The sequence below is a fragment of the Silene latifolia genome, chromosome 1 (assembly GCF_048544455.1).
Source record: "Silene latifolia isolate original U9 population chromosome 1, ASM4854445v1, whole genome shotgun sequence".
In the NCBI taxonomy this organism is placed as follows: domain Eukaryota; kingdom Viridiplantae; phylum Streptophyta; class Magnoliopsida; order Caryophyllales; family Caryophyllaceae; genus Silene; species Silene latifolia.
The window spans coordinates 131,869,746-131,887,836 of record NC_133526.1 but is presented as its reverse complement, the minus strand read 5'-3'; positions in this window follow the sequence as shown (position 1 = coordinate 131,887,836).

Below are 18,091 nucleotides of genomic sequence, written 5' to 3'. Positions count from 1 at the left end.
TTATTGTCTTTAGTTCTTTGTTTTGCATATTCTTTGAGGTTTTGTGTCCTTGGTAGGAAAGGAGTGCAAACCTTGCATTTTCATGGCAAAATAAGACTAAATTGATTAAATTCAATGACCAAGCATGAAGGAGAGACAAGATTAGAAGGCCTTTGTACATATTATAGTAGATGGGCAATGATGAGGGAAGATCCTTGCATCCTGAAGGAAATCCCCAAGGATTTTACGAAGAAAAGGGAAGAGAAGAAGAAGAAACAAGACTGAGGAGCAATCCGTGCGGATTGTCCTGAATCCGCCCGTCCCCAGCACCACAATCCGTGCGTCTTCCTTCAAAGACGCCCGGGCAGCAGCTACCAGAAGACGTGCGTCTTCTCCCAAAGACGCCCGGGCAGAGACCCCTGAATCCGGCCGTCCCGTGCCTAAGACGCACGGATTCATCCAAAGACAAACCGTTTCTTCAAGCTTCAAAGAAAGATGCCCTTCCTTCGAAAAATACCGGCGTTTCCTTGCTCAAATCTAAAAAGTGTAATTACTAGTTTAGCCCTTAGTTAACCCTAATGCATCCACCTAATTTCCACTATAAATACCTCATTAGTCTAATTAGAAGAGCATGTTCTTCTTAGCAATCTTTAGTGTAGTTAATATCAATCAAATCCCTCTTTAGTTTTGTAATCAACAATTAATCAAGTTTTAATACAAGTTTTATTTCCTTAATCTCTCTTTTGTTCATCCTTTATTTTGGGTAATTGAAGATTATTTGGGTTATTATTGGGAGATTGACAACCTCTTAATCAAGCATCAAGTACTTCTTTTATTCTTGCTTTATTATTGGAATCATTAGTAGGTATAATTCTCTTAATCCCTTTTTAATTATTGCTAATTACTTTCATTTATTCATCATGTTTAACTTTGTTGGTATGATTGACAACCTTGCTAGCATGATCAACATGATAATGAGTGAGTAGTCACCTAGCTAGGGTTAATGGGTAATTAGGGGAAACCAACATGGGGAATGATTCATGCTTAAATTAATATGCTTTCATGGTTTATTTGCTTGCTTGTTTTGATCTCAACTCATGCATATGTTATGTTTGATGAAATGCGAGCCTATGAATCCTTGCATTTTTTTACCCATCACCTATCTTTTCAATGAGACTTGTAAGACATAAACCAACTCGAGTCTCATTAGACCATGCATGTTGTTGAGTAGGAAAGACTAAGTCGACTTGTAGGTGTTGTACAATCTAATCGATTCGGCTCCGGGACCCAAACTTTCCTAGGATTGTAAGATATAACCCAACTCAATCCATCACAACAATAATTGCTTGCTTATAATTTGAGAACATGTTTGTATGATCAATTCCCATGATTCCCCTATGACCCCATGATACCCTAGTACTTTTTATCAATTGTTTACAACCCTTTTTAATTCATCTTGCTTGTTTACTTTCATTGCTATTTAGTTTAGTGACCTTCTACATCAACCCAAATTGTGACATCCCTAAGACACCGCTAGTTGCAATAGAAATCTCATTTCAATTCCCGTCCCTTGGGATCCGACCTTTACTTGCCTCTTTACTAATTGTAGAGTTGTTTGTGAAGTTATAAATTGTGTTTTGGTCTAGGTGCTCCTAACGACAAGTTACCGAAAAGATTTAGTCCGACCAGTTATAATAATTCAAATTAGATTCTATAATATATAATATTGCATAATTCTTTCGATTTGATTTAATGCATATATGTAACATATTTATATAAACTAGTTTTAATCCCGTGCAAATTGCACGGGATTGCAGTTTCAAGTGTTGTTATTTTTGAATATTTAAAATATGATTAGCCGTATTTAAGATTTTCAATTTGTAATATAATTTCATATGCAATTATTGAATATGTATATGAGTATATGACCCACTAAAAATATTATAATACTAACAACACAGTTTAGATTCAAAGTATATCAAAATAAAATAAACCTTTATAAATTTGAAATATTATAACGCTGTTACAATATACAATCATAAGTAAATGGTAATACAAAAATCTCAAAATTTTCTTCATTATATATGCATTTTCCATTGTCACAACTCACTCATAAATCAGAGTTGTCAACCCATTTTCACTTGTGATGCAACGTATTGTTAAACATGTGTAAATACCAATCTTGGAAAATAACAACCTTATTATCATATACATCCAAATAACTGTTTTATCAGGCAAGATTATACATTTTAAGGTGAGTTTTGTAGTTTTAATTATTATATTCGTTGCTTTAGGTCCAAACATTATCATGACTATCCCCAAAGCCCGTCATTACTCGTATTTTTGTGAATGTTAAGTAATCTATATGATATTTTTCTTTTGCAATTTCAATACCCATTTTTTAATCGTGTCATTATTATTTGGAGCGATTTTTTCAAATAATATTTATGTGAAGCTTTACTCATAAATTCTTGAATAGTTACTCTTTACGATAAATTAAATTTTTCATCCATGAATTTTTATGCTAGAATTTGTTGTCTTTTTTTTTTTTTCGTATTTCTGTCTTTTTTTTCTTTTGCTTAAAATCAACTTTTTAGATTAGTTCTTATTTTTAATAGTTTTGGTATGCTGATATTGATATGATTAGTGTTAAAAATATTGATGGTAAGTGTATGTTGATGTTATTTATATACAAAATTAAAAATGGATATAACTTTATTTGATTTACTTGATTTGTTAAACTAACATTTTTGGTCATTTTGTTCCAAAAATTCTTTAAAGTAACTAATTTTAGAATGTCATTTATCTGATTTACTTGATTTGTTAAAATTGAAAATGAAAATAATACTAATCAATGTACAAAATATTTAGTAAGCTGTAAACAATGATGTAAAAGTCAACCAAAAAAAATTAATTCTCATGTATTCTCAGCATGACCCACCATTACTCATTTTTGGGAAATGAAAATAAAAATAAAAATGCATATGATGACGTGTTAATGAGGATGCTCTAAATGATCTTGTATTAATAAAGATAAGATATATAATCCTCTTAAAATTGCATGTCTAAGTAGTAAAAGTAATTTCATTAGTAAAGAAAAGAATTGTAATAACATTGGATATAATTATATGATAGTAATGACTCATTTGAATAGTAAAAGTAACAATATTATCAGCGAGATTAGTGAAAGTGGTAGAAACAATAACGGGAGTAGTGAAATAATCAATATTAATGCGGCAATAGTGAAAGTAACAATAATTACGGCGAGTGTAGTGAAATTATCAATATTAATGCGACAGTAGTGACATCAACAATATTTAGGCTCCGTTTGGCACGACACTTCAGGTAACTTATTTGACCAAAGTAGCTTATTTGACCAAAATTTCAGCTACCTGATTTTTTTTTGCAAGTGTTTGGCAAGTAGCTTATTTGGTCAAATAAGGTACCTGAAATGAAATGCTACCTCGGGTAACATTTGAGAAATCAGGTACCTGAAATGACTTATTTTCCATTTTGTACCCCTTTATTCTATAATATTAAATAATTTTCATATGCTTTTACGTCATTTTACCAAAATCAGCTACCTTTTCAGTTAGTTTGCCAAACACATTTTTATATAATCAGTTACCTTATCAGTTCCTAATTTTCAGCTACCTTATCAGTTACCTTTTCAGGTTTTAGTTAGCTTTTCAGTTTTCAGCTACCTTTTCAGGTAGTTTTGCCAAATAGAGCCTTACTACGGAAGTAGTGAAAGTAACAATGATTACGGGCAAGTAGTGAAATGTTAATACTATTGTTTCATTAATAATAGTAAAATATTAATAGCGGGAGTAGTGAATTTGTCTCAAAATTTATTTCATCATAATTTTAGGATATGTCATAGAACAATATATTAATGATAATTTTATGGGTTATGCAACTTTAAGTAATTTATTTAATGAAAAAAAAAAATAATAGTAAGTAGAGATAGCCCGGGCGAAGCCGGGCACCAATACTAGTTTATAAGTAATACTGAAAGCTAACACAACAATTAAAGTGTACACTATAACATAATCACATAACCGCAAGTTAGATAGGGTTGTACAATAGTAACTAATGATACTACTCATTATGCATTATATATAGGGTGCTAAAATAACACTTAATTTTTAGCTAAACATAATAGAACATAAACTAAAGAAATGATAAGCTGAAGCAAATACCTGTAACTCACTGTTAGACGAAAGTCCTATCTAGCTAACGAAGACAATACCTACTTATGAACATCTTGAGCTGAAATGAAGATTAAAAATGAAGTAAATGAAATTATTTTCTTGATATCAAACTCAACTAAATTTAATTGAACCTACATGAGCATAAATAACTTCTCAAACAACATGGCGTAAACGCGTTCATAGTTTTTCAAACGTCACTGAAATGTAGTAGAACTTTAATGACAATTAAAAAATAGAAGGGAAAAAGGTTATATGAAAACCAGAAAAACTAAGGTCAAGAAAAAAAAAATTAAATAAAACATAATATTTCGATGCGCCTTATTTTCTCTTTATCTAATCAGTTCACAACACTAACCTCATATGCAAGCGGCGTGGCTGAATTCTGTACTTTGGTCAAGCTCGTTTCTGCATTTAAAATGAAGTAGTAACCACATCGTGTGTATTCTACTCGAATATAATTGACTTTTAAAAAAAAAATGTATACCTACCTGGCTGAAGCACACCAGGTGTGGAAAGAATTTCAGATGCATTGTTTCACAAAAGACTAAGATGGCCATATATTTCTCTCATAGAATTTGCTGTTGTTGCCTGAAATAGAATTGAATTTTTCATCACACAGACACGCAGGTAAAAATGCCACCATATGTATGTATTTCTGTGCAGCTCTAATCACAATATGATAAGGAGTCGCCTGAATCGTGGTGGCATTCAATTTAAGAATGTTAAGGCAATAAGTATATCTTGTTTTGATATAATCAAGTGCTGTAGAATTATCAGGATCCCGATAGGTAGCGACACATGGCCTCTCTTATCTTTTTCCCAAAGTTGTTTTACCTAAAACACAAACACTAAGTCAGTTATTAGGTAAAATACAAAATGAATATAGCGTAACAATTTCTCTGCAATGTGCTTTATCTTTGTTTTGACAGGTGTGAATGTTGATTGTGGAGTTTTGGTACGTTGCTTTATTAAGGAAACGCCTGGCTTTGGTTTTGAATGTTCTTTCCCTTTTTTTCTCACAAGTATGGATCTCTGTTTTTTTCTTTTTTTTACGTAATTCCATTTTTCATTCTTCGAATAAATTTGCGTAGTATTTTTTCTTGTTCTCATTTCTTACGAGTTTTGTTTTTACTCGGATGGACATGTTAAACTTTATAGTAATAGCAATAGCAAACACAACAGTCAAAGTGTTGGATTAAAAACTCAATAACTTTGTATGCCTTTGATTTTAATCAGCTAAACGTAGATATTTAGATTGTTCACAGCGGCCGTATCTGATCGTACACAAAGAAAGGAGGTTCAAGATGAAGATCGTGATGGTCTCGGACAATTAAACCATTACTTGATAACCTATCAATGGTGAATGACAGTGAAGTTAGCTTAAGTAAAGGCATATAGCAGAACTCGTAAAGCTAATAAGAGAGTTATCAATAATGGTACTGTGTACTACTATTGAAATCCGGATTTAGCGGAGTGATTAATTAAGAAGGAGAATTTGACGACGGAACTAATAAAGCACACCTAAAATATTAAAGCACTGATTATAATTAAGTTTTATGTTAACTTACAATCAGACGAAAATATGGAGTGACTGTTGAAGCACTTGATTTTTTGTAGATGTGGAAGATGGAATAGGGCGAGAAGCATGGGGTGAATTAGAAGTGTATCTATTTTACAGATGAAGCAGGGGGAGAATTGAGAAGTACGCATGTGGTGATTTAAAAGAGTGACACGTCGGAACACGTGTCACATGAAAATCATGCAGATCACTACTATGACTGAGGGGCAAAATAGTCCAACGAGAATAGCGCAAGGCTCTATTAGGAAGGGTAAATATGGGATATGCATAAATTACGCACGTCGGAACACGTGTCACATGAAAATCATGCAGATCACTACTATGACTAAGGGGCAAAATAGTCCAACGAGAATAGCGCAAGGCTCTATTAGGAAGGGCAAATATGGGATATGCATAAATTACGCAGTGGTATGTTGCCTCTTTTTAGGTATTAGGAAAAATGTATACCTACCTGGCTGAAGCACACCAGGTGTGGAAGAATTCCAGATGCATTTTTTCACAAAAAGACTAAGATGATCATATATTTCTCTCATAGAATTTGCTGTTGTTGCCTGAAATAGAATTGAATTTTTCATCACACTGACACGCAGGTAAAATGCCACCATATGTATGTATTTCTGTGCAGCTCTAATCACAATATGATAAGGAGTCACCTGAATCGTGGTGGCATTCAATTTAAGAATGTTAAGGCAATAAGTATATCTTGTATTGATATAATCAAGTGCTGTAGAATTATCAGGATCCCGATAGGTAGCGACACATGGCCTCTCTTATCTTTTTCCCAAAGTTGTTTTACCTAAAACACAAACACTAAGTCAGTTATTAGGTAAAATACAAAATGAATATAGCGTAACAATTTCTCTGCAATGTGCTTTATCCTTTGTTTTGACAGATGTGAATGTTGATTGTGGAGTTTTGGTACGCAGCTTTATTAAAGACAACACCTGGCTTTGGTTTTGAATGTTCTTTCCCTTTTTTTTTTCTCACAAGTATGAATCTCTGTTTTTTTCCTTTTTTACGTAATTCCATCTTTCTTTCTTCGAATAAATTTGCGTTGTATTTTTTCTTGTTCTTATTTCTTACGAGTTTTGTTTTTACTCGGATGGACATGTTAAACTTTATAGTAATAGCAACAGCAAACACAACAGTCAAAGTGTTGGATTAAAAACTCAATAACTTTGTATGCCTTTGATTTTAATCAGCTAAACGTAGATATTTAGATTTTTCACAGCGGCCGTATCTGATCGTACACAAAGAAAGGAGGTTCAAGATGAAGACCGTGATGGTCTCGGACAATTAAACCATTACTTGATAACCTATCAATGGTGAATGACAGTGAAGTTAGCTTAAGTAAAGGCATATAGCAGAACTCGTAAAGCTAATAAGAGAGTTATCAATAATGGTACTGTGTACTACTATTGAAATCCGGATTTAGCGGAATGATTAATTAAGATGGAGAATTTGACGACGGAACTAATAAAGCACACCTAAAATATTAAAGCACTGATTATAAATAAGTTTTATGTTACCTTACAATCAGACGGAAATATGGAGTGAATGTTGAAGCACTTGATTTTTTGTAGATGTGGAAGATGGAATAGGGCGAGAAGCATGGGGCGAATTAGAAGTGTATCTATTTTACATATGAAGTAGGGGGAGAATTGAGAAGTACGCATGTGGTGAATTAGAAGAGTGACACGTCGGAACACGTGTCACACGAAAATCATGCAGATCACTACAATGACTGAGGGGCAAAATAGTCCAACGAGAATAGCGCAAGGCTCTATTAGGAAGGGCAATTATGGGATATTCATAAATTACGCACGTCGGAACACGTGTCACATGAAAATCATGCAGATCACTACTATGACTGAGGGGCAAAATAGTCCAACGAGAATAGCGCAAGGCTCTATTAGGAAGGGTAAATATGGGATATGCATAGATTACGCAGTGGTATGTTGCCTCTTTTTAGGTATTAGGAAAAATGTATATCTACCTGGCTGAAGCACACCAGGTGTGGAAAGAATTCCAGATGCATTTTTTCACAAAAAGACTAAGATGACCATATATTTCTCTCATAGAATTTGTTGTTGTTGCCTGAAATAGAATTGAATTTTTCATCACACAGACACACAGGTAAAATGCCACCATATGTATGTATTTCTGTGCAGCTCTAATCACAATATGATAAGGGAGTCACCTGAATCGTGGCATTCAATTTAAGACTGTTAAGGCAATAAGTATATCTTGTTTTGATATAATTAAGTGCTGTAGAATTATCAGGATCCCGATAGGTAGCGACACATGGTCTCTCTTATCTTTTTCCCAAAGTTGTTTTACCTAAAACACAAACACTAAGTCAGTTATTAGGTAAAATACAAAATGAATATAGCGTAACAATTTCTCTGCAATGTGCTTTATCCTTTGTTTTGACAGATGTGAATGGTTATTGTGGAGTTTTGGTACGCTGCTTTATTAAAGACAACACCTGGCTTTGGTTTTGAATGTTCTTTCCCTTTTTTTTCTCACAAGTATGAATCTCTTTTTTTTTTTTCTTTTTTACGTAATTCCATTTTTCTTTCTTTGAATAAATTTGCGTAGTATTTTTTCTTGTTCTCATTTCTTACGAGCTTTGTTTTTACTCGGATGGACATGTTAAACTTTATAGTAATAGCAACAACAAACACAACAGTCAAAGTGTTGGATTAAAAACTCAATAAGTTTGTATGCCTTTGATTTTAATCAGCTAAACGTAGATATTTAGATTGTTCACAAAGGCCGTATCTGATCGTACACAAAGAAAGGAGGTTCAAGATGAAGACCGTGATGGTCTCGGACAATTAAACTATTACTTGATAACCTATCAATGGTGAATGACAGTGAAGTAAGCTTAAGTAAAGTCATATAGCATAACTCGTAAAGCTAATAAGAGAGTTATCAATAATGGTACTGTGTACTACTACTGAAATCCGGATTTAGCGGAATGATTAATTAAGAAGGAGAATTTGACGACGGAACTAATAAAGCACACCTAAAATATTAAAGCATTGGTTATAATTAAGTTTTATGGTAACTTATAATCAGACGAAAATATGGAGTGAATGTTGAAGCACTTGATTTTTTGTAGATGTGGACGATGGAATAGGGCGAGAAGCATGGGGTGAATTAGAAGTGTATCTATTTTACAGATGAAGCAGGAGGAGAATTGAGAAGTACGCATGTGGTGAATTAGAAGAGTGACACGTCGGAACACGTGTCACATGAAAATCATGCAGATCACTACTATGACTGAGGGGCAAAATAGTCCAACGAGAATAGCGCAAGGCTCTATTAGGAAGGGCAAATATGGGATATGCATAAATTACGCACGTCGGAACACTTGTCACATGAAAATCATGCAGATCACTACTATGACTGAGGGGAAAAATAGTCCAACGAGAATAGCGCAAGGCTCTATTAGGAAGGGCAAATATGGGATCTGCATAAATTATGCAGTGGTATGTTGCCTCTTTTTAGGTATTAAGAAAAATGTATATCTACCTGGCTGAAGCACACCAGGTGTGGAAAGAATTCCAGATGCATTTTTTCACAAAAAGACTAAGATGACCATATATTTCTCTCATAGAATTTGTTGTTGTTGCCTGAAATAGAATTGAATTTTTCATCACACAGACACGCAGGTAAAATGCTACCATATGTATGTATTTCTGTGCAGCTCTAATCACAATATGATAAGGGAGTCACCTGAATCGTGGTGGCATTCAATTTAAGACTGTTAAGGCAATAAGTATATCTTGTTTTGATATAATTAAGTGCTGTAGAATTATCAGGATCCCGATAGGTAGCGACACATGGCCTCTCTTATCTTTTTCCCAAAGTTGTTTTACCTAAAACACAAACACTAAGTCAGTTATTAGGTAAAATACAAAATGAATATAGCGTAACAATTTCTCTGCAATGTGCTTTATCCTTTGTTTTGACAGATGTGAATGTTGATTGTGGAGTTTTGGTACGCTGCTTTATTAAAGACAACACATGGCTTTGGTTTTGAATGTTCTTTCCCTTGTTTTTCTCACAAGTATGAATCTCTGTTTTTTTCTTTTTTACGTAATTCCATTTTTCTTTTTTCGAATAAATTTGCGTAGTATTTTTTCTTGTTCTCATTTCTTACGAGTTTTGTTTTTACTCGGATGGACATGTTAAACTTTATAGTAATAGCAACAGCAAACACAACAGTCAAAGTGTTGGATTAAAAACTCAATAAGTTTGTAATCCTTTGATTTTAATCAGCTAAACGTAGATATTTAGATTGTTCACAAAGGCCGTATCTGATCGTACACAAAGAAAGGAGGTTCAAGATGAAGACCGTGATGGTCTCGGAGAATTAAACCATTACTTGATAACCTATCAATGGTGAATGATAGTGAAGTTAGCTTAAGTAAAGGCATATAGCAGAACTCGTAAAGCTAATAAGAGAGTTATCAATAATGGTACTGTGTACTACTATTGAAATCCGGATTTAGCGGAATGATTAATTAAGAAGGAGAATTTGACGATGGAACTAATAACGCACACCTAAAATAATAAAGCACTGATTATAATTAAGTTTTATGTTAACTTACAATCAGACGAAAATATGGAGTGAATGTTGAAGTACTTGATTTTTTGTAGATGTGGAATATGGAATAGGGCGAGAAGCATGGGGTGAATTAGAAGTGTGTCTATTTTACAGATGAAGCAGGGGGAGAATTGAGAAGTACGCATGTGGTGAATTAGAAGAGTGACACGTCAGAACACGTGTCACATGGAAATCATGCAGATCACTACTATGACTGAGGGGCAAAGTAGTCCAACGAGAATAGCGCAAGGCTCTATTAGGAAGGGCAAATATGGGATATGCATAAATTACGCACGTCGGAACACGTGTCACATGAAAATCATGCAGGTCACTACTATGACCGAGGGGCAAAATAGTCCAACGAGAATAGCGCAAGGCTCTATTAGAAAGAGCAAATATGGGATATGCATAAATTATACAGTGGTATGTTGCCTCTTTTTAGGTATTAGGATATATAAAATTGGGTTAGAAGAACTGTGGAGTGACATGATGCAAAATAAACATTTACTATGCAATTAATTATTAATTAATGTATTTAAGTAGTAAAATAGTGATGATTTAATATGGGACATTAAATACAAGTTAATAGTTTGCAGATACTTAATGTTATATGTATTCCAACTAAAAAAATAAAGTAAAAAATTGAGGGAATGAGATACGTAGCATTGAAAATTGGCAAGTATTATACATATATAATATTTTGTGCATAATTTGAATAAAAACATGGGTTTGAGAATTGAAGAATAATAAAAAGGGGTTAATAAAAGAAGAGTTGGTTGAGAAGGTGTGAATTTAACATGTGACATTTATTTATTTTAAAGAAAAAATTATTTGAATGTGTTTTACATTCATCAGTGAAATCTGAATGTAGCATTCCCAAGAGAATTACTGACTCAACGTAAATGTAATGGTTATGTTCAATGTGCAGTTCCATGTTATTCAACACATTCATAGTATCCATGGTGTATCACATTCATACTCTGTAATGTAAGTCAAAGCCTTTTTAAAAAATTCACCCTATAAATACAAGCTAAGACATTCTCTTGAATCTCTTCTCATGGCATCATACTTTTACAACCTTCTTTTCATTTTCATATCATGGACAATCTACAAAAAAATATGTGAGAAATTGTTCATAACTATGTTCACATGATGATACCATCAATATGTTGGAAGTGGAACCCATAAATATGAGTGAAAGGTTAAACCCCAGAGTATCCGAATTGTGAAATGTTGTTAATGCAAATAAGTAAGTACTGTATGAATTAATAAGGTTGTTATATTTATTCTAGCAAATCTTCTCATTTGAACCGCGTTGTACAACCCCCTTTTCTTCTTTCTTCTTTTTTAATGCATCTTGCGTAATACGAAGTACTATGAAAACACAAAGTTTCCTCAAATCCCCGAGCAACCGCCAAACTTCAAATGAGAGTGATTCAATGTGGTTCTGGGTTTGTGTGAGCAATCTCCAAGATTTGGAAGTAAATTTTATAAAGCATGTGCGTGAAGGAGATATAGAATGGTAGCGAGAATGACGAAAAGGCAAAATCCAAGATGAGTTGATTTACCTTTTGAGTTTTCTAAAAAAGAGATGGGGTAGGAGTAGAATAGGAAAAACCAATTAATTATCAGAATAAGTTTGTTGAGACTATAAAAAGTTTGAGAAGGTTTGTACATATTTCACAAAAATAAGTTTGATAAATACTAAAAGAAGTTGACAACAATTTTTTAAAAAGAACATACCTAGTAAATGAGTATAATATGACATATAATATTAGCATTTGTTAAAAGAAACTCATAAAATTAATTTTTGTAGAATAATAGTACTTAATTATAAATGCTAACTCCGCATAAAATTTGTTTATTGTCTTCTAAAATCAACATGAAATTAAATTAATAAAAAAAATATTATAAAAGGGGGAGTATAACTAAAACGAGATATTATAGCAATATAAGAACTGACTGTAAACAAAAATTAAAGGAAACAGAATGAAAAAGAAGAGTGATTAACTTATACACCCTATTAACTATTAGGGCTTGCTTGGAATTCATGGAATAATTCGGGGGTAAATTTTAATTGGGTGATAATTATCGGGAAAGTTAATTACTTGGGTAATGGTTCATTAATGATAGGTTTGACATAAGCGCAATGATTACTGAGTAGATGTTTTACTCCCTTAATCATTACCCAGGGGGAGGGTGGGTAATGTATTACCCTTTCATGGGGGTAATAGATTCAGGAGGTGAATAATTACTCTCATGTCAAACATGAAAAATGCACCTTACCTATTACTCCCATAATCATTCCCCTCCTTTACCCTCAATCCAAGCAAGCCCTTAGGGCTTGCCTGGAATCCATGGAATTATTAAGGGGGTAGGTTTTATTGGGCGATAATTACTGGGGAAATTAATTAGTGGGGTAATGAGTTTCTTGGTGATATGTTTGGCATAAGAGTAATGATTACTGAGTAGATCTTTTACTCCCTTAATCATTACCCAGGGGGAGGGTGGGTAATGTATTACCCCTTCACAAAGGTAATAATTCCAGGAGGTGAATAATTACCCGCATACCAAACATGAGAAATACACCTCACATATTACTCCCCTATTCATTCCCCTCCTATTACCCTCAATCCAAGCAAGCCCTTAAGAGTAATTCCGACTATCCAATCGCTCTTCTAATTAAACTTTAGTGGTTTATTAACTAAATATAAAAGTTGGTCGTGCGAATTAATTTGGAGCATAATTCTAATTTAAGAACTTAATGTTGAATGTTACATTATTCGAATACATTTTATTTTAATTTATATGATATTTGATTAGTTACAAAATTATTTATAAAACGTTGATCATGCATAACTAATTATCACTTATTAGTTACTCCGTATAAATAAAATTGTATGTATTTTTTTTAATACAATGAAGTTAAACCTTAAAAAATAAGATTTGAGAAAGATTTATTTATTTTATTTATAAACAAAAATTTTAAATGTCATATATGAATTATATTATTTTTCTTCAATTATGATAATAAAAGTTTCAAACAGGCCGCGCGAAGCGCGGGATACTACCTAGTATATATATAAAACTGGGTTGAAGCGATGTGGATGCGGCATGTGTCAACTCAGCCTTAAATACAAGCATTAATTACAGCTGAACATTAAATATAAATATAATAAATGCTATATAAATCTCAGCAAAATATTAAATAGAGTACAATCAATGTAGTATAAAATTACATATAACAATTACGGTGATTTGATTTTAAATTTATATAATTTTTTTTTATAAAAATTCAAAAATATAAATCATTACCTTTATTGCGAAAAATGCTTTAAATTGAGTATAAATTTCATTATATTTATTGGAATATTTTGATATGTATAGATGATTAAAATGGATGTCTCACAATGCGTTACATTTACTTAAAGAAAAACATTTTGAGAAAGTTATAATACTAGACCATTAAATCCTTCAAGAAAAATATATTTTTAAGAGTAATTGTATTTATTACAAACAAAACGCAAAGCTAACTACTAAACGATAAGTGTTTATAGTGTGGAAAAGAAAAAGTTATATTGCGACAAATTAAATACAGAGAATTTGAGAGGGCTTAAATAATGTGATAACGAGTATGTATGTACACAGTGATCACGAGTGCATTTGAATAACCAAAACAAAAGTAATGAATATTAAGTACTCCCTCCATACCAGACAAATGGTAACATGGTAAAAAAAATGGGGTTTTTAAGAAAAGAGGGTAAAAGTAAGGGTAAAGAGGGAACAAATAGGTAGGGTATATAATTGTGGGTTTAATTGTGAGTTGGTAGGTGAGGTATGTAATGACATTTTGTGTAAATATAAAATGAGTATAAGGATAATTTGATAATGTTGTGGGCCAGAAAAGGAATGTTATCATTGGTGTCGTACGACCGTATTTGGTAAGTGTTACCATTGGTCTGGTATGGAGGGAGTACAATAGTGTTATAAACGATATGAAAAACTAAAAAACATATTACATTTTTCTTTAATAGTTTCAATTAAATATGTATATGTCAAGTATAAAACGACATTGATTATGGCTAACTAGATATTACTTTTAATTAAATATTTTATATGTTACTCCGTATTGTTTAAATACTTTGAAGTTAAACCTCAAAAAATAATATTTGAGAATGTTCAACCTATTTTATTTATAGGTAAAATCTTAAATATCATTCTATATACTCCATAGTTGTTTCAAAAAAAAAAAAAATTTGTGCAAATTTCTAATCGATATGTTTGACACATAGCACATGCAAGACACAACCAAAACATTCGAATAAGTTTAGTTTGGACTTGATATGTTTGATCCATAAATATCACACGGTATACATAAAAAAATTGAAAAGTGCCTAAAATTATATTCACATCATTTTGAACATATATTAACTAATTGGTGTTGGAATATATGTCCTCCGACAATAATGCGATCACGACTGTTGATCATGATGATCACATGTTTAAGTCTCATTAAAATGAATGCAATTGGGAAGTAATATTGTTACTGTCAACTGGTCAACATATATCGGTAATGATTGGCTGACTAGAGTTTGACATTACTGTCGTGTGACGGTGGTGATCAGTTGACCCCCTAGGTCATACCTAAAGGGCAATACTCTTAATTGATTATTTAATTAATCGTATAACGTTACGAGTTAATTAAATTACTTGAAAATTGACGGACGATTTTGGAAGTAAAATTTACGTATCATATTGAAATGTGATTAAATGAGATACGGTCTGAGTAATCGAATTGTTTCATTACTCGGATGAAATTATTGTTTAAGGAAACAATCGGAATTGAATGAATTTTTGTAAATGCGATTTATAAATTGGTAAAAATATTTCGGCACAAGTAATTATGAAATTACTAAATCGATTTTTGTATGTGACGTATTTTTATTAATACGTTGATTTTTAATATGTTAAAAATACATAACAAATTATGTTACATGTGACATGTTACATATTGAGAAATTGACAAAAATAATATGGACACCATATTATGATTGTACCGAAATAATGGGGTATTGGGTTAATATTGTGTTGATTAATTTATTAAGTAAACATAATAATTACCTAATGGTCTAGCCATGCAAGCCTATGAACATTGTTAAGAGCAACAACTTCATGCATTGGCTCACCCAAAAGCCCCCCCTACCACCCGGTTTTTGAGAAGAGAAAACCATGATGGTTTTCTCATATTTTTACCTAATTATATACAAAATGTTTTGTATCATATTCATTTCACTTGTTCATCCAAAATAACAATCCTAGAGAGAATAAATCCTCCTAATCTTCTCTCATAAAAACCGAAAATATTCAAGTGTTACAATTTATTTTTGGTTCAATTTTCTACCTAGATTAATATTATACTAGCTCAAATAATATTAATTAGATTAAGAGAAAGCCTTGGGTATAAAGCTTAGGGGGAGATCTTATACTTAGATCTTGTTCATCCATAAGGAAAGCTCAAGAACAAAATAAAAGGAGATTTCTTTTGTGCCCAATAAAACAGAAACATCAATGTAAGGATGTGATTTCTCTTCTATTTATATTTTGTTTGCATGCATAAAATCCGTTTTAATTTTATGACAAATTAATTAGACATATATGAGTATGTTAGTATGTATATGAATCTACATTTCCTTCAATCGGTATCATGAGCCACGGTTGTTTGCATGCAAATTGGTTAAAAGTTTTTCCGAGTTATAAGAATAACAAATAAAACTTGTAAAATTTGTGTTATTATGATATATCACGAAATTATTACCTGCATGTTAATATTTCTGGTCCTAAAATGTTTTAGGATATTTTGGTTAATTTTTCGGATTTTTATTGTTCATATTTTACAATAATGGCATTTAAATGTGATTTTATGAGTAAAAATGTCATTTTTGGTCTAAAATTAGCTATACTTCGAATTTTCACTTGATTTTTGGATATGTTGTTACATATATTATTTTGAGATAACCTGTAAATTTTCATAATTTTTGGACTTGTTATGCTCGAAAAATGAATTTTTCATTTTTAAATTCGGATTTAAGTGAAAAATAGGTTAATATGAGTTAAATTTCGAATATGGTCATAGAAAATTAATATGTTGTCACATGCAATTTTACAAGATGTGTGTAAAATAATTGGCTATAAAGAAGTTTTTTTGCATGATTTATGAATTTTTGAAGAAAAATAGCATAAATAGTGACATTATTAGTGGAAAATTAATAAAACATAATCTATGACTTAGGAAAAACGTCTAATGTTGCATTTTATTATATTTTTCAGATCTAAAATTGAAAAGTTAATGAAAATAATTTTTTCATGTTTTTATGATTATTTTATTAAAATCGATAAACCGCAACATTGTTTTTCCGGAAAATTTTCGAAATTTTTAACCTAAGATTTTGAACATTATGAGTGTCATGGATTTTTCCAGAATGTTCATGAATTTAAATTTCAAATTTTGAATTTATTTGAAGTTTTGTGATTTATTTGAAGTTTAATAGCTTATTTTTGTAATTTTGGTCCATTTATGAACAATTTTATAAAATATGGGTTAATTATGGTCAAATTATTAGTGAAGACTAAATTTTGAGTCCTAAGAGGTTAGGGTAATTAACGTATGCATAAATATGAGTTTATGTATTTTTGTGATTGTAAAATGTTGAAATCACGCAAATCCGTAAAAACCGAGTAATATACGATATTGGCTAATTAAAGGCGATTTAGCATAAAATTGGGCATGTTCATACATATTATAATGCTGCATTTTCTTTATGATTGTCATAATTTTAATTTATGTAATTTTGAATTATGTAATTTTACTTAGTATGGCCTTAGATTTAATTGGTATTTTTCGAAATGTATGGGAATATCGATTCGGTTGTAATTTTTATTGTGATCTCGTATCACCGTTTTGTAATTTAATAGATTTATTTTATTTTAGTTACAAATGTATAATAGGAAATTATGTAATTTATTATGTAATTTTATTCATTCCGGAGTTCCAAAAGACGGATTTCTTCAAGAATGGCGATACATAAAGACGGTGTTACCTCGAGATGCGTGCCACAACCGAAGTTCAAGGGACCAATGGAGTTGGTTTCCGAATATGTAATAGATTAATAGTTTTCTATTTTAGGAAAGGCCATACTAGGATTTATTTATCTTTATGCTTGCATTTTATTTTATGTCACATGCATCGCTAAATCGCCATAACTAAACATGCATTGTCTTTTTATCGAATTTATCGACCGTGTCAATTAGAATTATCGTAGTTCACCGCTTTAGTTCACTTAAAACGTGATAGATAATAAATTGACATGACCTCTCGCTAAAACTATCAATTGAGAACATAGCCTTACCAAATAGTAGAAACCATGAAAACCTATTTCGTGAGGGAGTGCACTCGGCCACACCGGGGTACAAACCTTGTTACGTAGGGGAAGTGGGTGATGAATGTTAATCCACCGAATTCATGTTGATGAGGGATGTATCGGCCCCACCGTGCCCAAGTTAATGTGGGTTTGGATCATGGACACATTTATTCGAAATTTGGATTGAACTCAACAAAAGTATTTGATAAGGGATGTATCGGCCCCACCGTGCCCTTGTCGATGTATTTTGGGCTATAGATAATTGTTAATGTAATATTATCGA